Below are 27,286 nucleotides of genomic sequence, written 5' to 3'. Positions count from 1 at the left end.
TAAAACCAACAGACCATATGACCAGTTTAAGACTCTGAGTTGCACTTACTGATTTTTAAAACTGAGTTAGTTATTAGAGTTTTCGGTTGCATTCCTAAATTCTGACATACAAGGGTTTATCCATAATGGGCACAAGCACAACTTATTTCTGTATTTGAATGCTCTTCTCCATCATCCTGTTGCACATGTAGCTTGATTGAAAACATCCAGATTTGAGAAGTTTGAAATGAAATGTGCCATCATGTCTGAATGCAGGCACTTGGGGAAATGGGAGTCCCTCTCACATGGGATTCTAAACTGCCTTAAACCAAAATTTAGAATTCAGATTTGTGGAACACAAACACATTCCAATTTGTTCAGGTGCTTGAATTCTGAAATCACAGTCAATTGAAGTTTGATTAAAGATTTCCCAAATCCAGAAGTTTTCAACTGTACTCCATGTGTGAAAGGAGAGCATGCAAGTGTGGAGAAAGGAGAAAAGCCCCCAAGCATGGCAACAAGGCTGTATTTATGCCTGCCACAAATGTCACAATGTTGGAATGTGATATTTTCATTCTAGTAGTTTATTCAAATAGGGGAACACACGACTTCCCAAAATACCTGAAAGGCAACAAAGATGCCTGGCCATTTGGAAACTTACATTGCTACCTTTGCTCTGAAGGGCAGTTCCTTTGTCAAATTCGTATTCTACTTGCAGGACACATAGGCACTAAACAGAACTGAAAAGCCCACCAAGAAAATTTGAGCACCTTGGACAGTTACTTCAAGAGAAAAGCCGATTTTCTACACTGCTTTCCCTATTGTTTCCACCCTTTCTCTGATGTGTACTGTGACAAGCTGCATGCAGGAAATGGCCCTCTTTATAAAGTTAAATGTGAGAAAGTTTTGAGTACAACCCAGTGAATAGTTGCAATCTTCTTGTTGGCAGTACCCTGTGAAAACTCCCAATCAGACCCTGGGCCCTTGGGTACTTGAAACATTTTTTCTTTTAAAAAATCAAAGCTCCAAAATGTTATTTTATTGTAGATAGACATCAAGAACATATTCAGCACTATTCTCTAAATACAGCATTCTCTGATACATCAAGTAATAGGTTCCTTTAGCCTACAATGCGAGGCAGAGAATTACCTCTCTGTAAATGAATAGGCTTCAGCATTATCTTTGGTAGCACTACTAGGCTATGTTTGGTATCAGTACTCTGTGCATTTCTGCCTAGGGGTTTCTGGCAGATGAGAGGGATATAAACAATGGAAACATATAAGACTGCCTGCAGGCACATTTGAACTCCATTCAATCATACAATGAGACTGAAAGTGTCAAATAAACAGGAATTGATCCAGTTTAACACACTTGATCAGAGAGAAATGATAAAATGTTAAACACTTTGAATTTTCATCAGTAGCTGTCCAGATATGTGCTCATGGCCAGAATATGTTAATGCAATTAAATCCAAGCAGATTTTTATAGCTGAGAACTGTACTCTCTTCTGCTTCCTACTGCCATTAGAGAGAGGGCAGCAAGTAGCTTCACAGTCCTCTATCATGTCTTGATATAGTTCAGTTAAGAGTGCCTTTTTAACAAAAGATTTGTCTTCAATGACATTTTGTTTTGTTTGTTTTGTTTTTTATCCCTGTGAGGAGGGCCTGCACTCCTGCTAATATCCACCAAAAAACATGCTAAAACAAGTCTAGGTTACTGGAATATTAGGTATGCCATGATGAGGTAGAAGGCATACCTGCATGGAAAACATTTTTTTCTTGATTTTCTATATTTCTTTTAATATATTTATTTGCTTCATTTATACTCCATCCTTCTCCCCAGTGGGGATCAAAAGCAGCTTATATAGGTCTCTTTTCCTGTTATCTTGGGGGGTTGTAAATTCCCCGTCCCCCCCCCTTTTAAAACATATTTAAGATTATTCAGCAAACTCGGGGCTTTTCTCAGCTTTATAGAAATCTGTTTCATCTGTTTTAGCCTCCAGCTTCTACACTTAAATATCCACAGATTTGGCCATGCCGTGAATGTGATATATTGATGATGTTTCCCACAAAACCATTACAAACTTTGCAATTGTGCCAGATATACAAACCTGACTTTTATAAACTGATGTACAAGCAGATCTGAGAAAACTCATTCTTCTTCCATTGCTTAGACATAGGATACAAATGCAGTTCAGGTAGGTCCTGAAATAGATTTAGCACATAACCTAACCTACTTTAAATGCCACTACAAGGCATTTACAGAAGAACAAAAAAATAGGGATGAACAGCAAGTCAAGTAAAAGTCCGCAAAAGCATAAACATGGTAGGGAGGAGTTGAGCTGCAGAAACCATTGTTTCATACATTTTCTCTACAAAGGTTATAGAGGCTGAGAAAGGAACTAACCTCCTTATGGTATTTTGCTTTGTGTACACATGTTTAGTTGTCATGCAAGATGAACGGTAGCTTTTAAAAACTCCCTTTGCATGATCAGTGAGGAGATATTGGGCATTACTGTGCATCTACTTACTATCACCATTCTGAGTCATGCCCCTCGGAGGCATTTCAACAAGAACTTCAAAAAGTTTCTTATATAGCACTTAATATTTTCAATGCTTAACAAACACTAATAATAGAAGTAAGGTGTTAAGTGCCCTCTACCAGCAATCAAGGAAGAAACATTTTGAAAGGAATCTGGTAAGGAAGCTCTCAGTGACCTACTACAATTCAGATCTACAGGAGTATGGAGGGTTTTTGCACCCACCACATTGAAGTTTCTGAGACCCTCATTCATGCTCCATAAATGAGGAGAATAACTGACTCTCAAGAAAAAACATTTTGTTGCAGGTCAATTTATAGCGTTTTTTTTTCCTAGCAAGCGCTGGGGAAATTTCAGTAGGAGTCTCTGAATAGTTTAGGCCCACTATGTGTCTGACTGAGGCTGACTTTGGAGAGTTCTACATTCTTTCAGCTTCCAGTCAGAATGGAAGAAGGTAAAGAGCTGACCCCAAAATAGACAAGCTGAATTTCTTTTTTTAAATTGACACCAATTCCAAAATGAAATGTTTTCTTTTTAATTATTAAACTTTGAAATGTATGTTTCCCCAACTCATTGAGCCCCTGCAGTATACTTCTGAATGACTCAACGTTTTATGTACATAAAACAGTCCCTATACATAGAAGGGGGACCACCTATTTATAGGTAACCAGCAATTACACAAGTAACATCAGACCTATTATTTCCATAATTCAGTGAATGCGAAAACCAGGAGCCAGTCCATACACCTAGAGCTGTAATGAACGTAAGCAACAGATTTCATTTTTTTAAGTTCTGGCAAATCATCCCTACTAAGAATTTTTTGAGAAGGACATCAAGATGTCTTTATTGTGCTTAACAAAGATTTGTGTATACGTGCAGCAGAATAATAATATGGCAGAGTTCTGAGGAGGTGAAACAGGGGCTATACCACGCTGAAGTGGAACGACTGCATTTTCCATAGTTCCCTTACATTAATGATTATTTATACATGAAAAACTCCCATAGAATGGGAAGGGCTAGGCTAGAACCTTTTCACTGATGTGTGAGTGTGCGTGTTGTTTTAATTTGCAGGCAATTTTTACATGGGTATCATTGAAAATGTGGTTCTCCCCATGTGAAATTGGAAGTGGTGTGGTCCTTTGTGACACCACAGAATTCTATTACCGGTATCTCACATTATATTGCTTGTGAAGACTAGGCTTCACTGTGTTTAACTGGCCAATCAAAATGTTTGCTGGTTAGACCTGCTGGGATCCTACCTATACAATACTGTGTGAATGGACCTAGGTGGGGTACAAGTCAGGGACCTAGGTGGGGTACAATGCCACAGAGTTCACCCTCTAACACAACCATTTTATCCAATCTCTGTAGTGTAGAGATGAGATGTAATTCCAGGGTATCCTCAGACCCCACCCGGATGCAGCAACCCTAACAGTGTTCTGTAGAGGGGGTTTAAAACTTTCAAATCCTCTTTAATTTATCCATCATAACTAGGGCTACCAACCTTCAGGTGGTAGCTGAAGATTTCCTGGGATTATGACGCATTTCCAGGTGATAGAGATCAGTTCACCTGGATAAAATGGCCGCTTTGGAAGGTGAACTCTAAGACTGTTTCCACACAGGTGGAAAAGAGCGCCCTGGGGATGGTAAAAACACCATTCCTGGGGCGCTGTTTGCACAGCTTGCACTGCAGCATTTCAGCAGTGCCGTGCTCACCCCCTCAAGTGGTGCAAAAACACTGCTTTCAAAACTCACTCGTGAGCGAGTTTTTTTAAAGCAACGTCTTCCACCCGCTGCCATGCAAATGTTGACATGAAGGCAGTGTTTTCCCTGTGCCGCTCCCCACCTTACCTCCTCTCAGCTACCGTCGCTGTAGAGAAGCCAGGGGACACACCTCCTGGCCTCTGTCCCTAGAGGCATCATCACCATGGCTACGGGGGCGTGTCCTCTGGCCTCTCTACAGCGACAGCAGCTGAGAGGAGGTAAGAGGTAAAAAAGTGGTGTGCACCATGTTCAGAAGGCCCCGCAGGCTGTTGGGGCACCAGGGCCATTTGCAGAATGGCATGCGAATGGCCCTGGGGCGTGCACCAACTGCCACTATGTCAGTGCGCCCACGCTCGCTCACCCATGTGGAAACAGCCCTAGGCATTATATCTGGTGGGGTCCCTCGCCCTCCTCAGACTCTACCCCCAAAATCTCCAGGAATTTCCCGACCAGGAAGTGGCAACCCTAAAGAACAAACAATGATTTTAACCTCAGTAAAAAAAGAAAAGCACCTAATTAGCAAACTGATGCCAGCAAATGAGCAAAGACATATCTTGGAAGGCTTTTCCAAATAAATGTGAAAAATAAGTAAAAGACTTTGATGCAATGTGATAAGACTCATGGTATTTCTAAAAAGAGACATCTGCATACAAGATTTGACATGCTGTTCTGATCGGAAATATTATTTTGCCTTTTCACAGTGGCAGGCCCAAAAGAAATGCCTAACAAGACTGAAGGATGAATGCAGACCAAACAAGAACTAGCATCTGCAGAATGAGGCAAAGTTAAATTATGTCCATGTCTGCTGATGGTCGTGAATATCAGAATTAAAAACAAGTGAGTGCTTTTCTCTGATACTGGACACTGTCACTGTCACACTGAATTAAACTGACACCATTTCCCCCCACCCAAACACGCCCCCTCCAAAGCAGAACAAATCTAGATTAGCCTAGTTTCAGAAAAGTGAGTGCAAAACAAAAGATAACAGGTGGATATGACAGACAGACAGGCGGAGTAGGAGACAATGCTGGCCAGAACACTAGGCAGTGATCTCAGCACTGCAGCTGCCTAACTGCTATCAAGCGAGCAGATCCGCTGCAGGGGATCTGTTAAGAAAGGATGGATGGGAACTCTCTAATTAAAGCTTAGACCTTGCAATCAGATCTGCCATTGAGTCCCTGAATGCATGTGCCAAACCACCCCCGCCCTCCACAATGGTTGCAATAGATAAGAGAAGGGTTGGGCTATCAGAAAACAGTAATGTTCTTCGATACTCAGATAAACAAAAATTAAAACATCATTAAACTTTTGATAGCATCATTAAACTTTTGATAGACAGAAGTAGTATCTTATTTCATTCCAGATGGGAAAAATATATCTTAAGTCCTTATGCATATGCAGAGGGATAGGACGGAGGTTCAGAATCAAGCTTCCCACTTTGCACTGGCCTTTGCAGACATTCAGAAGCAGCTCGAGAGATTTTTGTTTTTGTGTATCCCAGTCCAGTTTATGTTGAGTGGCTAAGCCTTCCCCATCACAGAATACTCTGCACATACTGGCAGATCTGGAGTAGGGGAAAGGCTGGGTAAGCAGTCAAGACCAGCAAAAATCCTCTGTTGTTTCTTCTTCTGCCGCCCATGATGCTTGACTCGGTTTCATAGTGCTTTATGTCATATATATTTCAGAGCTGGAAAACATTTCAGAATTTTAGGTGGCAGGGCAATAGAACTTCAAACTCTCCTCCCTCACAGGGGTTCTATGTCACTAACAACTGTTCTACAAATAGAAGCCTCAACAAGTGCTTGCCCACATCTCAATGCCAGAAAAATCTACACATGTTGAATGTTTGCAAAGCATGTGACTTAAGGGTACAGACATCCTGCCATGAAACAGACAACCTTCCTAGTGAGCATGGAAACATCCAGAGGTTTTCAAGTCCTCCTACGGTTTATTCTTAAATAGATGAGACAGTGAAAAAAAATTCTCTCAATGAAAAGTGTCAGAGTAATCATGAAGTTGGAAGGGATAAAACAGTGATTTAGTCTAAACTACAGAGTAACTCACACACTATAGACTACTGTGCTGCAAGCAGAATCATATAATGGTGCCTGCTAAGGAAACAGCTCCACAAGATGCAAGCGGGCTTATACTAATAACAACAGTCAAAAGTGCATCTCAATTTGCTCAGGTAGAGTCAGCCCTGATCCCCATCATCACTGGTAGGGATCTACCAGATTCCAAGAGTCCTCAAAATTCATAAATTGCATCTACAAAAGAGGTGTCAGAATTACAAAAGTTCAGACATTTTTTCTCTGTAAATGTGACTGATGAGCATACCTAACATTAATGCCAATTACACAATTTACTAAGATGTCAAACTACAAAAATTCAAAAATGAATTCTGTAAAAATTCTAAGATGTCTAACACTATTCTGATATTATCTTTAGTTTGCCATTTTGCTAAAAATCCAGCTTGATCTTCATGCATGTATTCTTGTAGAACCTTTTTAAAATTATTTGCTAAAATAGCTGAGAACATTTTATAGTCTAAGGCTGATTCCGTATGGGCCAAAAACAGCAGTGTGAAAATGGTGTGAAAATGGTGTAAAAGGGTTTATACTGTTTTCACACCGTTTTCACACCACTTGTTTTGGCCCATGTGGAATCAGCTTATGTTTAACATAGAAATGGATCTATAGTTTTTCACTTCAGCATGGTCTTGGTCCTCTTTAGGGATTAGTGATGTATTCGCTTCCTCCCATGAATGGGGTATTTTATTTCCTCTTAGAATAAAATTCATTATTACAAATAATTTTGGGGCTACAATCTCTTCAAATGTTTTTATAATACTTTGCAGAGTACCCATCTGGACCTAGAGTCTTCCCTATTTTCACAGTTTGTGGCGATCTCCCTCCCTCTCCTGTGGGCGGGGCTGACAAGCCGTCCCACCGTCCCTTTCCGAGGTGTTGGTCTCCTGGCCAGTAGCCCTGGTCTTTGGGGCTCTCAATGAAATCAGCTACACCCTGAACCACAGGGTGCCAACGGAGGGGGGAGAAGCACCCTCCCTTGCCCGGGATAAGCCATTGCAGCGACCCCCGGACACAGTTCTTACAACATTCTATTACTTCTTTTATGGTTTCAATTAATAAAGTTTCTGTAAATATTCTTTTACTGTGTGGATGCTTTGTTTTTCTAAGTAACTCGTCAAATTTTCCTTTTCCTCCTTACAGACATTCGCATAATATCTTACGAACTCTTTCAACTGTTTTACTTTCATATATCCTTTTTTCACCTTTAATTTCAGTTATGTTTCTCTCCTTTTATTTCCTTAATTTGGCAGGTCGCCATTTTCCTGGGTTTTTTTGCTAGCTCAAAATCTCTTTCCTTTGGATACTTTAGTTTTGTGACCATTTCGGTTGTCTACTGTAGTTCTAATTGTTTTCTCAGTCCTATTATGGCTTCTTTTATTATTTATTTATTTATCTATCTTTCATTTGGTCTTTTTTGAAGTTCTTTTTCTTTTTTCCAAATTAACTTTATTCTCCCCCTTTTCTGTCTCTTTAGAATGCTTTCCTATTGTAACAGCCCACCTGCCATAAATGCTTTGCTTGTATCCCAAATCATGTTTGGGTCCTCCACTGAATTATTTATTTCAAAAAAAATTTAAAACTTTTCTCACCATTTTGCTTCACTTTTTTATTTTGTAACAATCATTCCTTCAATCTCCAGTTAGTTTGTTTCTGCCCTATTTTTATTTTTTACTGGACTGGATTATGGTCTGATACTAACTTAGGTAAAATCTTCATTTTCTGCATTTGAGTATACAAACTGCCTGAAGCCCAGATCATATCAATCCTGGTGAAACTCTTACGTCTGTTTGAAAAAAAAGTAAATGTCTTGGCCAGTCCTTCTTTTCCCCTCCATACGTCCTTGAAAGCAAGTTTTCCAGTAAGTGTGTGAATGGTTTGGGGAGCTTATTTATTATTACTATTATTACTATTATTACTATTGTTACCATTGTTACTATTATTACTATTATTACTATTATTACTGTTGTTACTGTTATTGTTGTTGTTGTTGTTATTTAATTAGTCTTGATAGACCGCCCAACCCCCGAAGGGCTCTTAATTTTGATTAAGTTTCCCTTTTGATTTTTCTACCTCAGGGGTTACTATTCCATTGAATCTCCCAAAATGTGTAATTTAATAATCTGTCTAGCACAGGGGTAGGGAACCTGCGGCTCTCCAGATGTTCAGGAACTACAATTCCCATCAGCCCCTACCAGCATGGCCAATTGGCCATGCTGACAGAGGCTGATGGGAATTGTAGTTCCTGAACATCTGGAGAGCCGCAGGTTCCCTACCCCTGGTCTAGCAAGTCTTCATAAAATTTCATTTATTATTATTAGGGGCACAAATACCCTCCTCTAATAGTCTAATTCTTTTAATTGTTATTTCCACCCCTAGGTATCTTTCTCTGCATCAACAAATATTAATTTTGGACTGATATTTTTTTTCAAATATTATGCTATTTCCTTCTTTTTCTTTTTTTTGGGGGGGGGGAGGCTGCATGTATCAAGGTTTCCAATTTATTGCATTTTAAATATTTTCCTCATTCTTTTTTATATGCGTTTTTTGTATACACATTATGTCATTATTCAGTTTTTAAAAAATGGAATACCTTTTCCCCTTTTTGTGCCAAATTTAACCCATTCACATTGCAGGTCAATATTTTACAACTGATTGTCTATTATCATTAAGTAGTAATAACAAACAACTATTTCAAGAAAAAATAACAAACTGAAAAAAGGAGAGAAAATAACTATATTTAAATAATCTGCAGAAAAAACGCGTAACCGCTTACCCTTTAATGATCAGTTACCGTTAAGTCTTCTTCCTCGCCAGGAAGTCTTGTGCTTTTTGTTCTTACAATATATTTTCTGGAGTTATATGTAAAAGACAGTCCTTCCAATTGACTGCATCTAAAATTTTACCTCTCTTTCATAAAGCGTCAACCAAAAAAGCATAGTCCTTTCTTTTTCTTGAGATGCGTATTGGAATTCCTTTCAATACAGTCAACGTATTTCTGTCTATAATTAATTTCTGGGCTGAGTGGCATCTGAGGATTCATCTCTTGTTACTTTGCTGGAGAAGTATATAACAATGTCTCTTGCTACTTTTTTCTTCTTTGCAAATCTTGAATTTATATGGAACATTCTGTCAATCTCTCTGCCTCTTCAACCGACAGTCCTAGGATTTCTGCCATTGCTGGCACTATTCTTGTTCTTAAGTCCTCATTTTCTTGTTCATTTAAACCTATAATCTCAGCACATTCTCTTTCTGTATCATTCCTAATAAGGCAATATTATCTACATGTCTTTGGAATATTATCTTCCAAATTGTTACTCTTTCACTTGTGTCCCAGACTTATTAAGAGGTGTGTGGTATAGTTTGGATAAAAGAGCGGATCATGCTTAGAAATGATAACCTGTTAAAATAGAAGGTCATAGTAACAATAAAGGCTGGCATGACTACGTACGGGCTGGAAAAAAATAAAAGCTTTAAGGGTTTCAAAAACCATTTTATCAGAAATGCATTGACAAGAGTTTGGATGAAATTTAAAGATCGATTATATAACAGTACCCCAATGTGGTTATCAATAATGGAAGCCTTACAAATAAAAGAAAATAGTCATGCAAAAATTGGTTAAGGTATTGAGATGTTATAGAGAGGAATGTTAAGGGAATTAAATTGAAACCCAGAGACCAGAATCCAGTTCAAGTGACAGTATGTCATTGGTTTACTTATTTTCAATTAACAGAATACTTCAAAAGAAAATAACAAAAATGGAGTTTCAGAGAAGATAAAACAATTCTTGAAGAATTACTGTATAACAATGACAAGAAGTTAACAGGCAAAACACATAAGCAATTGTTAACAATTAAAACCAAAGAAGTTAAGTAACCCATGATTAAATGGGCTCAAAACATTGGGGGGAAAGTTAAATTAGACAAATGGATTAAAATATGGAAAAGCATTAACAAAAATTTTTACAAAATTTTTCTTGGTGGTACCTTGCTCCTGCGGCACTAAGATAAATTTAAAAAGGTTCACAAAAGTACTAGAAATGTGAAGTGAAAGAAGCAACTTTCTTTCACCAATGGTGGCAATGTAGGAAAGCATGAAATTACTGGAGATCGATTTATACAGTAATGCAAAAAATAATGAAGGTAAAATTTGAAATGACTCCTAAATCATACTTATTAAATATAAGTAATGCTAAAAGAGTAAAACAACATAATGTTCTGTTTCTCTACTGTGTGACTACAGCCCAGCAGGGGCGTAACGAGGCAAACTGTAGCCCTGGGCAAAACCTGAGTTGTATGCCCCCCCCCCCGGCGGCCACCCCACCACGACCAAAAAAAAAAATTTTTTTTTGCACCAGGTCATTTCTAAATCATCACATTATAGAATATGCCCCAACTCACAAATCTGAGCACAGCAATGGGCCATGCCACACAGCAGAAATAAAAAATTTAGACAACATTCTCAAAATGCTTAAAAAAATTTTTTTACTGTGAAAAGTGCTGTAGAAAATAACTTTAGAAAATACAACAATAACTTATTCTTTGGAAATAAGTTCTGTGAGACAGAGGGTGCCAGTCTGAGGTGGTAGAAGATGCTCCCTTAGATGGGGCCCCTTCCTTAGCTGGTGGTCAGATATCCTCTCGCACTGAGGATACCCCTTGGGGAGGTGGGGGGCTCCTTGTAGTAGGTGATTCGATCATTAGGAATATAGAGAGTTGGGTTTGTGAGAGGCGTGATAACTGCATGGTGACTTGCCTGCCTGGTGCGAAGGTTGCGGATGTCACGCTTCGTCTAGATAGGCTGTTAAACAATGCTGGGGTGGAGTCAGCAGTTGTGGTCCACATTGACACCAATGACATTGGGAAATGTAGCCGGGAGGTTCTGGAAGCTAAATTTAGGCTGCTAGGAAACAGGTTAAAATCCAGGACCCCCAAGGTGGCACTCTCAGAAATGCTACCCGTTCCACGCGCAGGGCGAGCTAGGCAAGCGGAGATACAGGGTCTCAATGTGTGGATGAGAAGGTGGTGTAAGGCAGCGGGTTTCAGATTTGTCAGGAACTGGGGAACCTTTTGGGACAAGGCAGGCCTGTACAAACGGGACTTCATCTTAACCAAAGAAGAACCAGGCTGCTGGCGCTCAACGTTAAAAAGGTGGCAGAACAGCTTTTAAACTGATCCTTGGGGGAAAGCCGACAGGAGCTGAGGTGACTTCGGTTCAGAATACAGTATCTATGGGGATGCAGATACAGAGAGAGGTTTTTCTAAATCAACCACATACAAGCAAGGAGCATGGCAATGTGATAAGTGATAGTGTCTACAAAAGGGTAGAGGAAAACACATAAATCCCAGGTTAGGGACAGAGACAGAATATACAAGTGTCTCTATGCTAATAGTAGAAGCCTTCGACCTAAAATGGGGGAGCTGGAGTACAGAGTTTTGAAGGAGGACATTGATATAGTGGACATCAAAGAGACATGGTGGAATGAGGAGAACCAGTGGGATGCTGTTATCCCAGGTTACAGGCTCTACAGGAAGGATAGGACAGGGCATATTGGGGGTGGGGTGGCCCTCTACATCAAAGAGAGCATAGTGTCACATAAAATAGACAATGCAGGGGGAGCTGATTCCTCTACAGAAGCACTGTGGATATCAATATCAGGGGTGAAGCATAGTTTAACATTAGGAATATATTATCGTCCCCCTGACCAATGTGCACAAGAGGATTCTGAGATGGAAAAAGAAAATAGAGAGGCCAACAAAAGCAAAAATGTAGTGGTATTGGGCGATTTTAACTATCCCCATATAAACTGGAAAAATGCATGTTCAGGTCATAGTAAGGAGAGAACATTTTTGGATATGCTAAATGACTGTGACTTAGAGCAGATGGTTGTGGAACCAACCAGGGGAGAGGTGATCCTAGATCTAATTCTATGTGGTACCCAGGACCTGGTGCGGGAAGTCAGTGTTGTTCAGTCGATAGGGAATAGTGACCACAATGCTGTCAGATTCAGTATCTCTGCATGTGAACAAGTGACAACTACTAATGTAGTTACATTTGCCTTCAGAAAGGGAAATTTCTCAAAGATGAGGGGGATAGTGCGCAGGAAGCTGAAAGGGAAAATCAAAGAGAGTCAAAACTGTCCAAGATGCTTGGAGGTTATTTAAAAACACAGTCTTAAAAGCTCAGCTGGAATGTGTTCCGTAGAGGTTAGGAAAAGGCAGCACAGTTGTGTCTAAAAGAAAGCCACCATGGTTAACAAAGGAGGCTGAGGAAATTATTAGGAAAAAAATATGTCTTTTAGAAAATGGAAGTCCAACTTAACTGATGAAGAATACCAGAGAGAACACAAATGGTGGCAAAAGAGAAGCAAGTTAGCTGTAAGGGAGGCAAAAAAGGATTATGAGGAAAGCATGGCTGCGAACATCCACACCAGCAACAAACAGTTCTTCAAGTACATCAAAAGCAGGAAGCCAGCTAAAGAAGCAGTAGGCCCATTAGATGACAAAGGAACAAAAGGTGTACTAAAAGATGACAGGGAGATTGCAGAGAAGCTGAACGAATTCTTTGCATCTGTCTTTACCCAAGAGGAGGTGAGGAAAATTCCTGCACCTGAACCAAGCTTCTTAGGAGGTGAATCCAAGGAACTGGCGAAGATAGTGGTAGACAAGGAAGAAGTTCTGGCAGCCATTGATAAACTAAATGCTACCAAATCCCCTGGCCCAGATTGCATTCATCCAAGAGTTCTTAAAGAGCTCAAGCATGAAATTGCTGATCTTCTCACTTTAATATGCAACTTATCCCTGAAATCAGCCTCCATCCTTGAAGACTGGAAGATGGCCAATGTCACACCAATCTTTAAGAAAGGGTCTAGGGGGGACCCAGGAAATTACAGGCCAGTCAGTTTGACATCTGTTCCTGGAAAATTAGTAGAATCTATCATTACAGATAAAATTATTAAACATGTAGAAAAACAAGACCTGCTGAGGAAGAGTCAGCATGGCTTTTGCAGAGGCAAGTCCTGTCTTACAAACTTACTAGAGTTCTTTGAGGGTGTAAACAGGCATGTGGATAAGGGGGAACCAGTGGACATTGTCTACTTGGATTTCCAAAAGGCTTTTGACAAATTTCCTCACCAGAGACTGTTGAGAAAACTCAGCAATGAAGGAATAAGAGGGGAAGTCCTCCTATGGATTAAAAACTGGTTGAGGAACAGGAAACAAAGGGTGGGTATAAATGGGAAGTTCTCACAATGGAGAGATGTAGGGAGTGGTGTCCCCCAAGGATCCGTTTTGGGACCAGTGCTCTTTAACCTATTCATAAATGACCTGGAAGTAGGGGTGGGTAGCGTGGTGGCCAAGTTTGCAGATGATACCAAATTATGTAGGGTGGTGAGAACCACAAAGGATTGCGAAGAGCTCCAAGCGGACCTTGATAAATTAGGTGAGTGGGCTAAGAAATAGCAAATGCAGTTCAATGTAGCAAAATGCAAAGTGATGCACATAGGGGCAAAAAATCCAAACTTCACATACACGCTACAAGGGTCAGTGCTATCACTCACAGACCAGGAAAGGGATTTGGGCGTCTTAGTTGATAGTTCCATGAGAATGTCAACTCAATGCATGGCAGCTGTGAAAAAGGCAAACTCTATGCTGGGGATAATTAGGAAAGGAGTTGATAATAAAACTGCAAGGATTGTCATGCCCTTATATAAAGCCGTGGTGCGACCGCACTTGGAGTACTGTGTTCAGTTCTGGTCACCACATCTCAAAAAGGATATCAAAGAGATAGAAAAAGTGCAGAGAAGGGCAACGAGGATGATTGAAGGATTGGAGCACCATCCTTATGAGGAGAGGCTGCAGCGTTTGGGACTCTTTAGTTTGGAAAGGAGACATCTGAGGGAGGATATGATTGAAGTCTACAAAATTATGCATGGGGTAGAAAATGTTGACAGAGAGAAATTTTTCTCTCTTTCTCACAATACTAGAACCAGGGGGCATTCATTGAAAATGCTGGGGGGAAGAATTAGGACTAATAAAAGGAAACACTTCTTCACGCAATGTGTGATTGGTGTTTGGAATATGCTGCCACAGGAGGTGGTGATGGCCACTAACCTGGATAGCTTTAAAAAGGGCTTGGACAGATTTATGGAGGAGAAGTCGATCTATGGCTCCCAATCTGGATCCTCCTTGATCTCAGATTGCAAGTGCCTTAGCAGACCAGGTGCTCAGCAGCAGCAGCAGCAGCAGAAGGCCATTGCTTTCACATCCTGCATGTGAGCTCCCAAAGGCACCTGGTGGGCCATTGCGAGTAGCAGAGTGCTGGACTAGATGGACTCTGGTCTGATCCAGCAGGCTAGTTCTTATGTTCTTAAGTAAGGAGAGAAACCAAAAGCTGTTTACAATTGTTCAATAATACCAACAAACAATGGTGTGCGACGTGAAGAAGGGACAAACAGGAAAACGTGCCACACACAGGCTCAGGCACAAATACATCAAAAGGATATTAATGACGAAGTCATTAGGGTCATTCACTATAACAATTTTAGGCTCATTCACTAGATCTACCAGACCACAGCCACACAGCCCGGAAAACCTACCACAACCAGTTTCTCTGTGATACACCTCTGAAGATGCCAGCCACAGATGCAGGCGAAACATTAGGAACAAGATCTACCAGACCATGGCCACACAGCCCAGAAAACCCACAACAACCAGTGTCTCTGGGATACACCTCTGAAGATGCCAGCCACAGATGCAGGTGAAACGTTAGGAACAAGATCTACCAGACCAAGGCCACACAGTCTGGAAAACCCACCACAACCAGAAATAGGGGGAATGTTTAGGTGAGGCCATCACCTTGTGAATACCCACTGCAAGGACAACAATTAAAAAGTGAATGACCCATTACATTAACAGAAACCCAGGTACAAAAGTCCCCCAAATGAACTGTTATTTTCCTCACCAACAGAAAGCACTGAAAAGAGCCCTAAGTCTCAGGAAGCAGGAGAAATCCTCCATCCTCCAGACTCCCCAAAACACCATCCAAACGAAAGATGCTGGACTCCAACCTGCCCAGAACTCATACCTGGCAGCTCTGCACCCACCTAAGGGCTGCAAGGGCTCTGAACAAAAGCAAAGCTGCCAGCATCCCCACCCACCCCTCGCAATTGGCAAAGGCTCTGGCAGCAAAATCTATGGCTCTCTGGGATACCTGGAGAAAGGGAAGTCTTGCCAGCACAAGTCCCCACCCAATCAGAGGTGTAGGCCTCTCCTTCTGTAATTAGACCAATGGAAAATGAATAGCAACATAAAGTTTTAGAATGTCAAGGAAGCTCTTTATTAATTTTACTTATTTATTTTAAATGTTTCTTAACCTCCTTTCCATTTTGCAGAACTCAAGGGGTCTTACAGTGTAAATAAAATGAATATTTTAAAAAATTTGTTTTGATTACGAAATAAGCAATTCAATGATTGTGTACAGAACTTGGTATATGATTTCAGTAACAATCTCGTGACAGGAATTTTTTGTTATACTTTGCCTTTTGATCTGTTTTGCATCAACATAGTTATGTTATATCTGTTTAATAAATCAAATAAAAATACATTGTTCCCATATTTCAATACACATTTTTCTTTTTCACTAGTAAAACTTTGCTTTGGAAAGGGGATGAGATTTCCTGGCATCTCCCTACTCCCTTGTCCCTTCCTTTCACACTGATCTTAAACAGATTGTTTCAGAAAAGGATAAGAAAATTGTATACACTCAGCTACATGTACAGGGTTGTAGAGCCAGTGGGAATTGAATGGAACCCAGAATCCCAAGGATGATGGATCACAAAAATCCAGAGGGTTGATGTCATTAATCCTTTCCGACTCATAAGACAGAGTCTATCTGATAAACAAAGCAGGAAAGGGAGGATCTTTTTCAAAGAGGGTTAATGCTGCAATTTTCAGGGAAACTGGGAGGAATGCCTGCCCCTGTGTTTGCCAACCACTGAGTTCAGACTGGCTGCTGCTGCTCCTCCTCCTTTTCTTCCCCATAGCATATGCAAAGCCCGTTTTGCAGACAGAAGAGAGGGAAAGAGAAAAGTGGAGGGGGGGGGAGTTGCTTTGCATCCCAGAGGGAGAGGAGCAAACTTTAGCTGAGGAAAGGTCCCTGGCTGCCTCTGACCCACTGAGTCTTGAAGCTAGTTACCTTGTCTCTTTTTTTAATCGCTTCTCTCCAGACTCCAGACGGAGTCTCTCCTCTGCTGCGTTCTTTTGCTTCCTTATTTACCCACGTGTTGCATGCAGCTCACCTCGCCTCCTGGCTCCAGAGAGTCTCTGGGTATGTGAAGGGAGGGGGTGGAGAGAGCTGAGAGTCGACTACTGAGAGTCGACTGCTGGCTGGCCCACCCCCTCCTTTTGTTTACCTTCAACTTCCTTCACAGCCTGAACTCTGAAGGTGCTGCTGGCTGCAAGTCTGTTTGCCTGGCAGGGCAGGGATGCTGACGCCCGAGCGGCCGGCCGGTGAGGGGGGAAGGGGGAGGGGCCAGGCTAGCCCTTAGCAACCCCTTCTCGGCACTAAAAAAAAATTAGTAACCACCTCTCGGGAGCTGGCTGCATCCCACCTCTGCACGTGACTACATCCCTCGCATGCCCCCCACGTGACTAAACGGCCTCATGCCCTGGGCAGCCGCCCATCCTGCCCAATGGAGGTTACGCTAGTGCAGCCCAGATTGTTCTGGCAAAAACCTGGAAAATATGAACAATTTCCACCATAGAGATTAAACAGAAAAAGTTTGGACTATAGTAGAATTAGACAAACTGACTTGCTTACTGAGAGAAGACTCCCTGGAAAAATGCACTGCAATATGGTCTCCTTTCGTGAATTTTATATCGAAACAATTTAATATAAGTTTAACATGAGTAGTGTCAGAAGACTAGGAGCAAATGTGTTAAATAATGTTAGGATAATATAAACAAAAAAAATCTAAATATATAAATTGTACATTAAAGTCTTGATTTAAGAAAACTGTAATAACATATAAATCAGAATGGTTTATAACATGGGGAAATATACCAAGTTCAGACTCATGGATCTGAGAGTAGAGGTGGAAGTTAATGATTATATCTTATTTAACCTTTATCTTTTTTCTGCAGAAAATATTTTTAATTTGTTTCCAATCTGTATTTGTTACAATAGAATGATGTCAGTACAAATTTGAAATTTTTTTGTAATTCTTTGTTGAAGTTTGTAATGAAGATTCTCTGAAACTAAAAAACAAACAAATAAAATATACCTAATAACAGACAAACATTATTAATAGCCAGTACCACCAGGGAACTCTAAATTTCCATATTCTGATAGCAACGTGAAGGAAATTCACCACCATGCATGAAATATTAAGGACTTTGTCTTCAAGCAAAAAATTAACTAACAAATCATTAGGGCAACTTGAATAGTGAGGGTGCAAAACGCTGACTCCCCTGAGACAACATTAGACATTTTTCTAACCTTTCCATACATTTGACTATGAAGTAAATATGAATGATCGTCTCAGTCTTGTTTGCATTGCAGGGTCATAAACACACCTCCACAGGCCAATGCCAAAACCTTCCTTTAAGTAAGGCTGATGGAAATGCATTAAAGTGTAGGCCAAAGGGACTTTCTGCATGGGAGAAAAACAGTGTCCCAGGGATGGCAAAAACACTGTCCCTGGGCTGCTGTTCGCACAGGAAGGGCTGCTGCATTGCAGCAGCGCCGTCCTGGCCGCCCAGCAGTGGCGTGAAGCCACCACTGTAAACCTTGTTCAACGAACGAGGTTTTTAATAAGCGCCGTATTCCCGTCGGCGTGGTGTGAACAGCACCAGTGGGAAGATGCCGCTTTCCCCCTCCCCTCCACTCATCATCCCTGGAGGTTGGAGGGCAGTGTGGGCGGGTCCCTGCAGCCCTCCCAAGCGATGCTGGACGGGACGGTGAGTGGAGGGGGGCGACCAGAGCGGCTCCGTATGGAGCCGCCTCTCTGGCTGATGGTCCTCGAGCCTCCATTGGCATAATTCATGCCGGTGGAGGTGCGTTTCCACACACGTGCGGAAAGCACCCTAGAGAAGGCCCATCGGAATTTGACAAAGTACAGTATTTGATAAGTACAGGACTGCAGAGATTCCTGACCATGATTTCAGAGCCCTAAATGGGGTTTGGAAGTAAGGCTGTCTTGCTCTGTACCTTGATGTCAAGGAGATGTTATGTGCCATTGCCTTTGCCCTCCCAAATCCAAGCTCCAGTAAATGTTCTGGGTCTAAACTAATCATACATAATGTTTTTATCATTCTTATGCTCCAGGCCAACTGGGGAGTAATTGAAAGGAGACTGGGTATTGATCCTGTCAGTTGCAGATGGATTTTCAGACAGTAGCTGATAATAACCATCCAGGCCCAAGTGTCCACCTTTAATAGCCCTGCCTCCTACATTCTGGACATGTATTTTGATCCTTAAAAACCAGCTGAGGCCCCTTCTGCACACGCAAAATAATGCATTTTCAAACCACTTTCACAACTGTTTGCAAGTGGATTTTGCCATTCCGCACAGCTTCAAAGAGCACTGAAAGCAGTTTGAAAGTGCATTATTCTGCATGTGCGGAATGAGCCTGAGTGTTTGGAGGCAGAGGGATCTGAGCTGGCTGCAGACTATAACATTGGAGGTGGGTGGTTAACTTTCCTTCCTGCACCCTCTCCCTAGTCATCTTTCCAGTCCACTTAATAATCTGCTACAGAAAATAGCTGGACACAATATAGGTACGGGGAGCATTTTTGATCATGAAATCCGGGGCAGGGCGAGGAGGAGTTAAGAAAGCTCTTTCCCAATCTGGATCAATCCAGCATCCCATGTAGTTAAGCCCTAATTAAAAGCAGAATTTGGACAGTGAAGTTGTTCACATTTGAAAACAGCCTTAATACTCTAGTTGATTTGAGATATGTCTTGATTCTAAGAGTTCTGGATCTGTAAGATCTGTAAGTTTTTCACAGCCCCATCCAAAGGGGTGTGTGTGTGAATCCATGCATGGGAGCACCACTGATCTAGTGGAGGTAGGCCAGGAGGAGCCGATGTTAGTCGGCTTCCTCCCAGATATTCACCATCTCACTCTGGCAGCCAAGGCCTCAGACTTAAGCCACCAAAAAGTGGTGTAAGTCTCCTGAGGCCCACAGAGGATTCTCGGCAGCAGGGAGGCTTTTCACTTTGTGAGCCTCTTCACACCACTGAGAAGTCTCTATGGAAGTTGTGGATGGTGCCACATCAGCACCATGGCCCATCACCTCCAAGTTTGGATGGAGCTGTTAGAATCCTAAAGTCATTTCTATTTGCATTTAAAACAAGTTCAGACACATAACTTTCCAGAAGGATGTTGGTAACAAACCTGGTAGGGTAGCTTAGGGCCAAGAATCTAGTGCCTCAAGGGCACTGCATATTGACCCTAAAGTTGTCCTAGAAAAGAGCGGTCCCAACTATCTAAATTTCTGCCTAGGCAAGGTTTTTGTTCTTCAGTGAGGACAAAGAAGGAGAGTGCCCTGTACCATTCCATAACAAAAGTAGTACGTACTGCAATTACTTCAGACAAATAAAAGACAATAGAGTTTCACATTCCTGAATGCAGAGCAAGAGAAAACATATTTTTGCTATTGAATTCAAAGAGGATGAACAGAATCAGCCTCAAACTTTGGAGGTGCTTAGCAGCATCCATTGCAGAGATTAGCAATAGAAGTTGTTTGTAATATACCTTGTTTGTTTTTTATAGGAATGTGAAGAGATGGCAGAGGGTATTTATTTTGAAAGGATTAGCGTGGAACTAGTTTTGAGATTTTGCAAAGGCAAAGTAGTTGTGCTGGCTATCATTTTAGCAGTCGACTGAATATACATCTGAAAGGGATGCCATTCACAATGTAAAAACTACTAGCTTCTCTATTAGGCTCCTTGAATTTTTGTCCATGTCTTCAGTGTAGGTCAGGAGCACCTAGAAGTCAACAGGAGTCTTTGCTAGTCCACCTCAGCTTTGAGCTGGTCTGTGGCATGTCAGTCTTTTCTCATTTAAAGGGACATTATTTTCTGTGGACAATACTGTGGCCTGCCTAATCAGTAGTATGAAGCAGACATCAAGATGGAGAAGGAACTAAGGGAGGTGAATAAAGCAGAAAATGTTATAATACTGGGTAATTACCCTCTTGCTGACTGTGCAAATGTGTGTTGAAATCATGCTATTAAAAAGTGTTTCCTAATATCATAAATGACCATGTGATGGAACAGCTGGTCACAGAACCAACCAGAGGGGTAGTGACTTTGGATTTGGTTCTGAGTAGGGCTCATGATCTGGTTGGAGATGTAGATTTTGTTGCACCAGTTGGAAACAAGTGACCACAATGCTATTAAGTTCAGCATGCATGTTAACGGTAAGTAGCTCCCAACATCTACAACTATTACATATGGATTCAAAACAATAAAGTTTACAAAAATGAGAGGATTTCTCAGAGGGAAATTAAAAAAGAGAACTAAAAAATGTACAGCTCTCCAGGATGTTTGAAAAGTATTTAAAACCACACACATTCAGACCCAGCTAAAATTCATATTTCAAGTTAGGAAAGAAACCTCCAAGTCTAACAGGATGCCTGTCTATATGGTTAACAATCCATGTCGATAAAGGCAAAAAGGCTTCATTCACAAAGTGGAAGGTTCTTCCAAAGCAGTGAACAGAGAGAACAACAGGTTATGGATAACTAAACTAAGTTAACAATTGAGTAAGCTGTAGTCGACCCACGCGGTCAGCGTAAGAACGAGACGAGACGCGGAGACAACATCTGGTGGAGATCGCCAGCAGCGGGAGACCGGAGGTCCGTGTTCCTAGCGAGTCTCCCATCTGCCGGTTCCTGGCACCTTTTATTGTTACTCTATTGGGGGCGTGTAGGAGGGAGGACTGGGGGGAGTTCCGGGAGAGCGGGAGGTCGGGAGATCATCATGTGATGCATGATCTCATCTGGCTACGTGCGGAGAGGAGCGTACGCGTCTGAGCCTAATCCTCACCTGGGGGCAAGACCATTGTCCCTGCGCCCGGTGATTGAGCCAGACAGTTCATGACCCGTGACTCATGGGGGGATGAGGAGTGGGGGTGCGATGCGACCGGCAAGGCCGCAGGTCCGTTGGCGTCCCAACGTTCTACTACGGCACTGCTGGGTCGGCAGTGCACTACTACAGTAAGCAAATACAAAATCTGAGGAGTGGATTACTAAAAACATCAATATAAGCCATAAGTACTTATTCAGCTATACTGGGAATTGGAAATTAGCCAGGGAGCCAGTTGGACCATTCAACTGCAAGGGAATGGCAGGGTGGCCTAAGAAATGTGGAAAGATGGCAGAAAAACTGAATTATCTCTGTCTGTTTTAACTTTGGAAAATGTGGGCCACATACACACTGGAGTCATGGTTCTTGGAAGCAGTGTCTGAAGACGTGAGTCCATTTGAGGTGACTAGAAATGACATACTAGAACTACCATGAACAGGCAACATGCACTAGAGCAGCTGTGGCAAACCTTTGGCACTCCAGATGTTATGGACTACAATTCCCATCAGCCCCTGCCAGGATGGCCAATTGACCATGCTGGAAGGGGCTGATGGGAATTGTAGTCCATAACATCTGGAGTGCCAAAGGTTCGCCACCACGGCACTAAAGGGTTCTAAAGAAGCTCAAATGTGAAACTAGTGATCTACAAGCCAGTATATGCAACTTGTTACTAAAATGGGTCTCCATACTGAATGACTGGAACATAGCAAATGTTATGCCTTTTTTAAAATTAGGGGGTTCTAGAAAACTACAGGGGCGTTGGCATAACATCTGTCCTAGGTAAATTAATATGAATTGTCTATTGAAGAGTACATTATTAAACACTGAAAAATAATGCCTGCAAAGAAACCGGTTGTGGTGGGTTTTCCGGGCTGTGTGGCCATGGTCTGGTGGATCTTGTTCCTAACATTTCACCTGCATCTGTGGCTGGCATCTTCAGAGGTGTATCACAGAGGGAAGTCTGTTACACACATACACCTCTGAAGATGCCAGCCACAGATGCAGGCGAAACATTAGGAACAAGATCCACCAGACCACAGCCACACAGCCCGGAAAACCCACCACAACCAGTTGAATCAGCGAGTAGCAGAGAGCTGGACTAGGTGGACTCTGGTCTGATCCAGCTGGCTTATTCTAAAATAAAAAGAATCTGGCCATGAAAGCCTTCGACAATACCTGCAAAGAAAAATCAACATGGCTTCTGCAAAGCGAAGTCCTACCTCATCTACTTTTTACAGTGCTTTGTGAAGCTTAATAAGCATGTAAACAAGGGTGATCAAATAGCTATAATATACTTGGCCTTCCAAAGGGCTTTTGGCCAGGTATGTCACTAACAATGCCTGAGTCATGGGATGAAAGAACACATCCACTTATGGATAAAATGTTTGTTAAAGGCCAAGAGGAAGAGAGTAGGAATGGACAGTTCTCACAGTAAAGGGGAATGAGTGATGGGGTCCCTCAAGGTTTTCCTAAAATGAGTCACTAGCAGCTACTCTGAAAATGTAGTGACTCTACATTTTAAAAATGCATAAAGATTTTCCATAGGGTTTAACAGACCCCCAAATTTGTGGATATAAAAAGAGCCAGGAAAAACCCAATATTGGTATGGGGATTCAGTTTTTTTCTGATTTTCCAAAAACAATGGATCTATTAAACCCAAATCTGAAAAAATACTGAAAAGCATGTTGGACACTCCTAATTATAATGCCCCTGTATAGACAAATGGTGAGGAGTCACTTGATGCACTGGGTGCTGTGCTGGTTATCATATCTCAACAAGGATATTGCAGAAATAGAAAAAAAGTACAGAAGAGGTCAAACAAGACAATTAAGGAGTTGGAGTATCTTTTCTACAAGGAACGGTTAAAGCACCTTGGGTTAAGTTCAGGGGGAAAAGACACCCAAGAGGGGACATGACAGATGTTTATAAAACTGTATGGAGCAGAGAAAGTAGATAGAGAGAACTTCCCTCTGGCTCTCAGGGGTGTCTAATGAGATTGATGGATAATAGATGCATGACAGATAAAAGGAAAGACTTCTTTACACAATGAGCAATTAAATTCCAGAAGTCACTGCCAGTGGACATACTGCAGCCCACAAGTATTGGATTAAAAGGGAATTACACAGATTTGTGGAGGATGTCTATCAATGGCTATCAATCATGGTAACAAAGGGAGTCATATTCAGAGGCAGCCAACCTGTAAATACCAGCACTGGAAGGCAACATTGTGGGAAGGTCTTGGCCTCTATGCCCTGTTTGTTTACCACTGTTTGTAGGCAGCTGGACTAGATGGACTGCTGGTCTGATCCACCAAGGTTGTTCTTATGTTCTTGTGTAACTAAGCATGGTAAAAAGATGAAGTTGGTTTTCAAAACTTTAAGCCTGGAAACACATCCAAATAAACCTCAGTTACTGAAAAGATGCTGAGATGAACTTTAATCAAGTAAATTAATATATACCCTCCTTGTCTCCCCAACGGAGGCCTAAGCAACTTGCATTGTTCTTTTCCCCATTTTGTCCTCATAACAGCCCCGTGAAGTATGTTAGTAGTAAGCCACACATCTGTCCCAAGGTCACCCAGCAAGCTTCCCTGACAGAGTGGAGATTTTAACCTGGGTCTCCCAGATTTTAATTGAAAGCTGTAACCCTACATCACACAGGCTCTTACTAGCTGTTCATTTAACTACATAGGTATTCCTACGCCAAACCAGCGTGGCTTAAATGAACAAAGAGATTGAAGACAAATATTCTGCCACTAGAACACTGCCTATTAACTTAAAACCAAAATGGATGAAGCACAAAACATGCTGGGAAAAGGAGCGTACATATGATTCAGCAGTTTCACCCCCTTAATCAATACTAGCTGAATTGCATATGCAAAGAGTGCTTCTGTCTACAGAGGGCCACAGATCTGATCTTACCCACTGCTGGTTAACATGGACTCTAATAGGATCACTGCTATTTCTATCATATCATTTCCGCCCCCCTCCTCCCAATAGTGTTTTTGCGGTCATGCTGGAGGTGCTCCTATACACTAGCATCCTGTTTCGATCAGGGATTAGTACCAGATGCTTCTGAAAGGCATCCTGCTCTCCCATCCCAAAACCAATTAAGTCGGGCTAGCTTTTCATAAACCCCCAGAGGCCCCTTTATGTCCAGAACCATGGCAGTTGAGGTCTCATCTTATTTTCTTCCCTGGACACTCAAGCTCTTTCCAGAAACCAACATACAAGCATTTAGCTGCTCAACGTCCTACAGGCAAGCCTTCAGATTTTTTTTTAAAAATAACATTTTGCAATGCTGGCCTTGCTATTCCCTTTCCTACGTCACTGGCTAGATTTGGTGGTGGCAGGAAACAGTATTCTAGTACCCTTCAGATCCATTAACTAAGCAATAGGTTTTAGTCAGCATCACGTTTAACGCAAACAATTTCCGAAGACATACAATCTTCGATCTGCAGCGTTGTCTCAGGTAGGTGAAATCGACCTCTGTGGCAAACGGAAAAGCCCCAACAACCAGGCCCTTCAGGAGCACCAAACAATAACTCTGACAGCAACTTCAGGTGCCGGAGGGCTGTGGTCTTTTCTCCCCTCCCCAAAATCATCTGGTTTTGCCACCCCTTCCCCAAGAACAAAACGCAGCCCAGACCTCCAAGTCCTTCCCTCCCCAGGCGAATAATGCTGGCGAAGCCGCCACCTCCGACTGCCCCCAGAAGAGAAACTCCGGGTGCCCGGCGGCGGGCAGCAAAAGGGGCTCCTCGGGAACACGAGCCGCTTGGCAAGCCCAACGTTCAGGTAGGGCTGCCACGACCCCGGCAGCGGAGGCCAAGGAGAGCCTTGGAGGGATGCGGAGGGGAGGGGAGCGGGGAGGGGAGGGGAGGGGAGAACCTGGCGGAGACAGGATGGGGGAGAAAGGAAACCAGGACGCTGCCGGGGCAAGGGGAGAAAACAGGACAAAAAAGGCAGCCCCGGCTCTGCCAGAGCCTCAGACCTCCCTGCTTCAGTCGCTGCACCCACAGAGCCCCAAGCAGCGGTCGCGGCTCGGCTGCCGCCCTGGATCTCGCAGATGCAAGCATCTCCACGCTGCAGCAGCAGCAGCATCCTTACCTGGCCAGCAGCCGCCACCGCCGCCCTGACTGAGCCCCCGTTCCTCTGGCGAGGCCAGGCTCACAGCAGTCTCATCCCGCCCGGCTCCCCGAAGCCTCTACTGGGGATCCGCGCCAGCCGTCGGACTACCAGATCCCTCTTCCTCCGCCGCCACCTCCCCGCACAGCTCCCATCCTTCTGCAGCGCCTTCTCTCCCGGACTCCCGCATTAGGGCAGAGACCATCGAGCGCGCCGCCGCCGTGTGCGCGTGGCCGTGGAGCGCGCGTGCGTCAGGCGGCCGATATCGGGAGCCCGCTTCCTCGGGCTCACCCTCAGCCGGCGGGCCACGTGAAGACGTTCCCGCTGCCAGCTCCAGAAAGGGGGATCGCGTCGCTGTCGATCTCAGGAAGCGCGGAGGAGGGGTGGGGGCACACACGTTTGGGTGTGGGTGCCAGTGAACGGGGAGGCGGTGATGGGTTACCCATCAAAAAGATCGCATCTCATTAATTGGGGAAAGCCGTTTAGCGGGGTGCTTACGAACGAAGGTGGGTTAATAGAGGAATATGGAGGACAGAGTAATGAGCAGGAGGAAATGACACCGGGGAAAGTGTGAAATATGTTACGATAGTCTACGAGGAAGTGAATAAAGAGTAATTTTAGCCTTGCAATTGCAGAGTGGCTGTTGGAAGGGGAACAAAGAAAAGTTTATTGGGATAGATGGGACACTGGTCGAGTTCCTCTTCCCCCCCTTCATCATCCAAATGGTCGTGTTCAGCCACGATATGGGAAATTCCTTTGAACTGGTCTTGCGCTGATTGCACGTCTGAACACTCGGCTAAGTGGTAGGATGGACAGCAGAGAGAAACCACTTTTATGTTAGCCCCTTGGTGTTCAAGTCATGGGCTTGACTGGTGGGGACAATTTCTGAAGAGGAAGACACAGGGTAGACAAAAGGAGAAAAAGATTGGAGAATGAAGATGAAATGCAAAAGACAACATAACAAGTGACTTGCTGGATCAGACCAGGGCTTCATCTAGTCCAGCATCCTGTTTCACACAGTGGCCAGTCCATTCTCCTAAGAGGTCAACAAAGCAAGGCTTGCCTTAGGTTGACTTCTAACACCAGTATTTCCTGTCTCTGAATGCCTGGATTTTCTTCGGTCATCACAGCTTGTAGCCATAGATAGACCTTTCCTCCATTAATTCAGCAATGCTTCTTAAAGCCATATATGTTCATGGCCAGACCACCAGTACCTCCAGTAGCTGTGATTTCCACAGTTTCATCTCTCATAGAGTATAGAAGTACTTTCTTTTATCTGCTCTGAATCTATTCCCCATCAACTTTATTGGGTGCCGCTGAATTTAGGTATTATGAATGAGAGAAAAGAGTTCTCTCTATCCACTTTCTCCACTCCATGCATAATTTTATAGACCTCTGTCATGTCTGCCCCTTAGCTAATTTTTTAAAACTGAAAAGTAGCACTCTTCAGCCTTTCCTCATAGAATAGGTGCCCCAGCCACTTAATCATCTTGGGCTGGACAGAGATTTTTGGCAGTTCATGCAGCAGAGCACAGATTTTCCTGTACAATTTTTCTGTACGATTCACTTTCCCACCAAAAGATCTCAGAAGATTAGTGAATTAATCCGCCATTTCTTTCTGGACATTACTTTTAGTTCAATGCTCTGCAGAGGTGCCTTGTTCTGGGAAGCAGTATGATCTTGAGTTAACTCAGACATGCAGA

At 42.7% G+C, this 27,286-nt stretch overlaps 1 protein-coding gene across 17 annotated transcripts in view; it reads right to left on the bottom strand.

The window, feature by feature from the left end:
• The window catches only part of NFASC (neurofascin), a 257,064-nt gene extending 231,254 nt beyond the window's left edge, over positions 1-25,810 (bottom strand). For 9 of the 17 annotated variants that reach the window (XM_048496447.1, XM_048496457.1, XM_048496458.1 and 6 more), the window contains exon 1: positions 25,566-25,809. The gene's annotated coding sequence lies outside the window, so the exon portion shown is untranslated. Of the gene's footprint in view, positions 1-25,565 lie in introns of all 17 variants that reach the window. The other 8 variants (XM_048496445.1, XM_048496444.1, XM_048496456.1 and 5 more) reach the window with 2 other exon arrangements.
• Positions 25,811-27,286: the final 1,476 nt, after the last annotated feature.

Source organism: Sphaerodactylus townsendi, linkage group LG05 (genome assembly GCF_021028975.2).
Source record: "Sphaerodactylus townsendi isolate TG3544 linkage group LG05, MPM_Stown_v2.3, whole genome shotgun sequence".
NCBI lineage: Eukaryota > Metazoa > Chordata > Lepidosauria > Squamata > Sphaerodactylidae > Sphaerodactylus > Sphaerodactylus townsendi.
The sequence above is the reverse complement of the archived record's forward strand: the minus strand, read 5'-3'. Positions and strand labels throughout refer to the sequence as shown.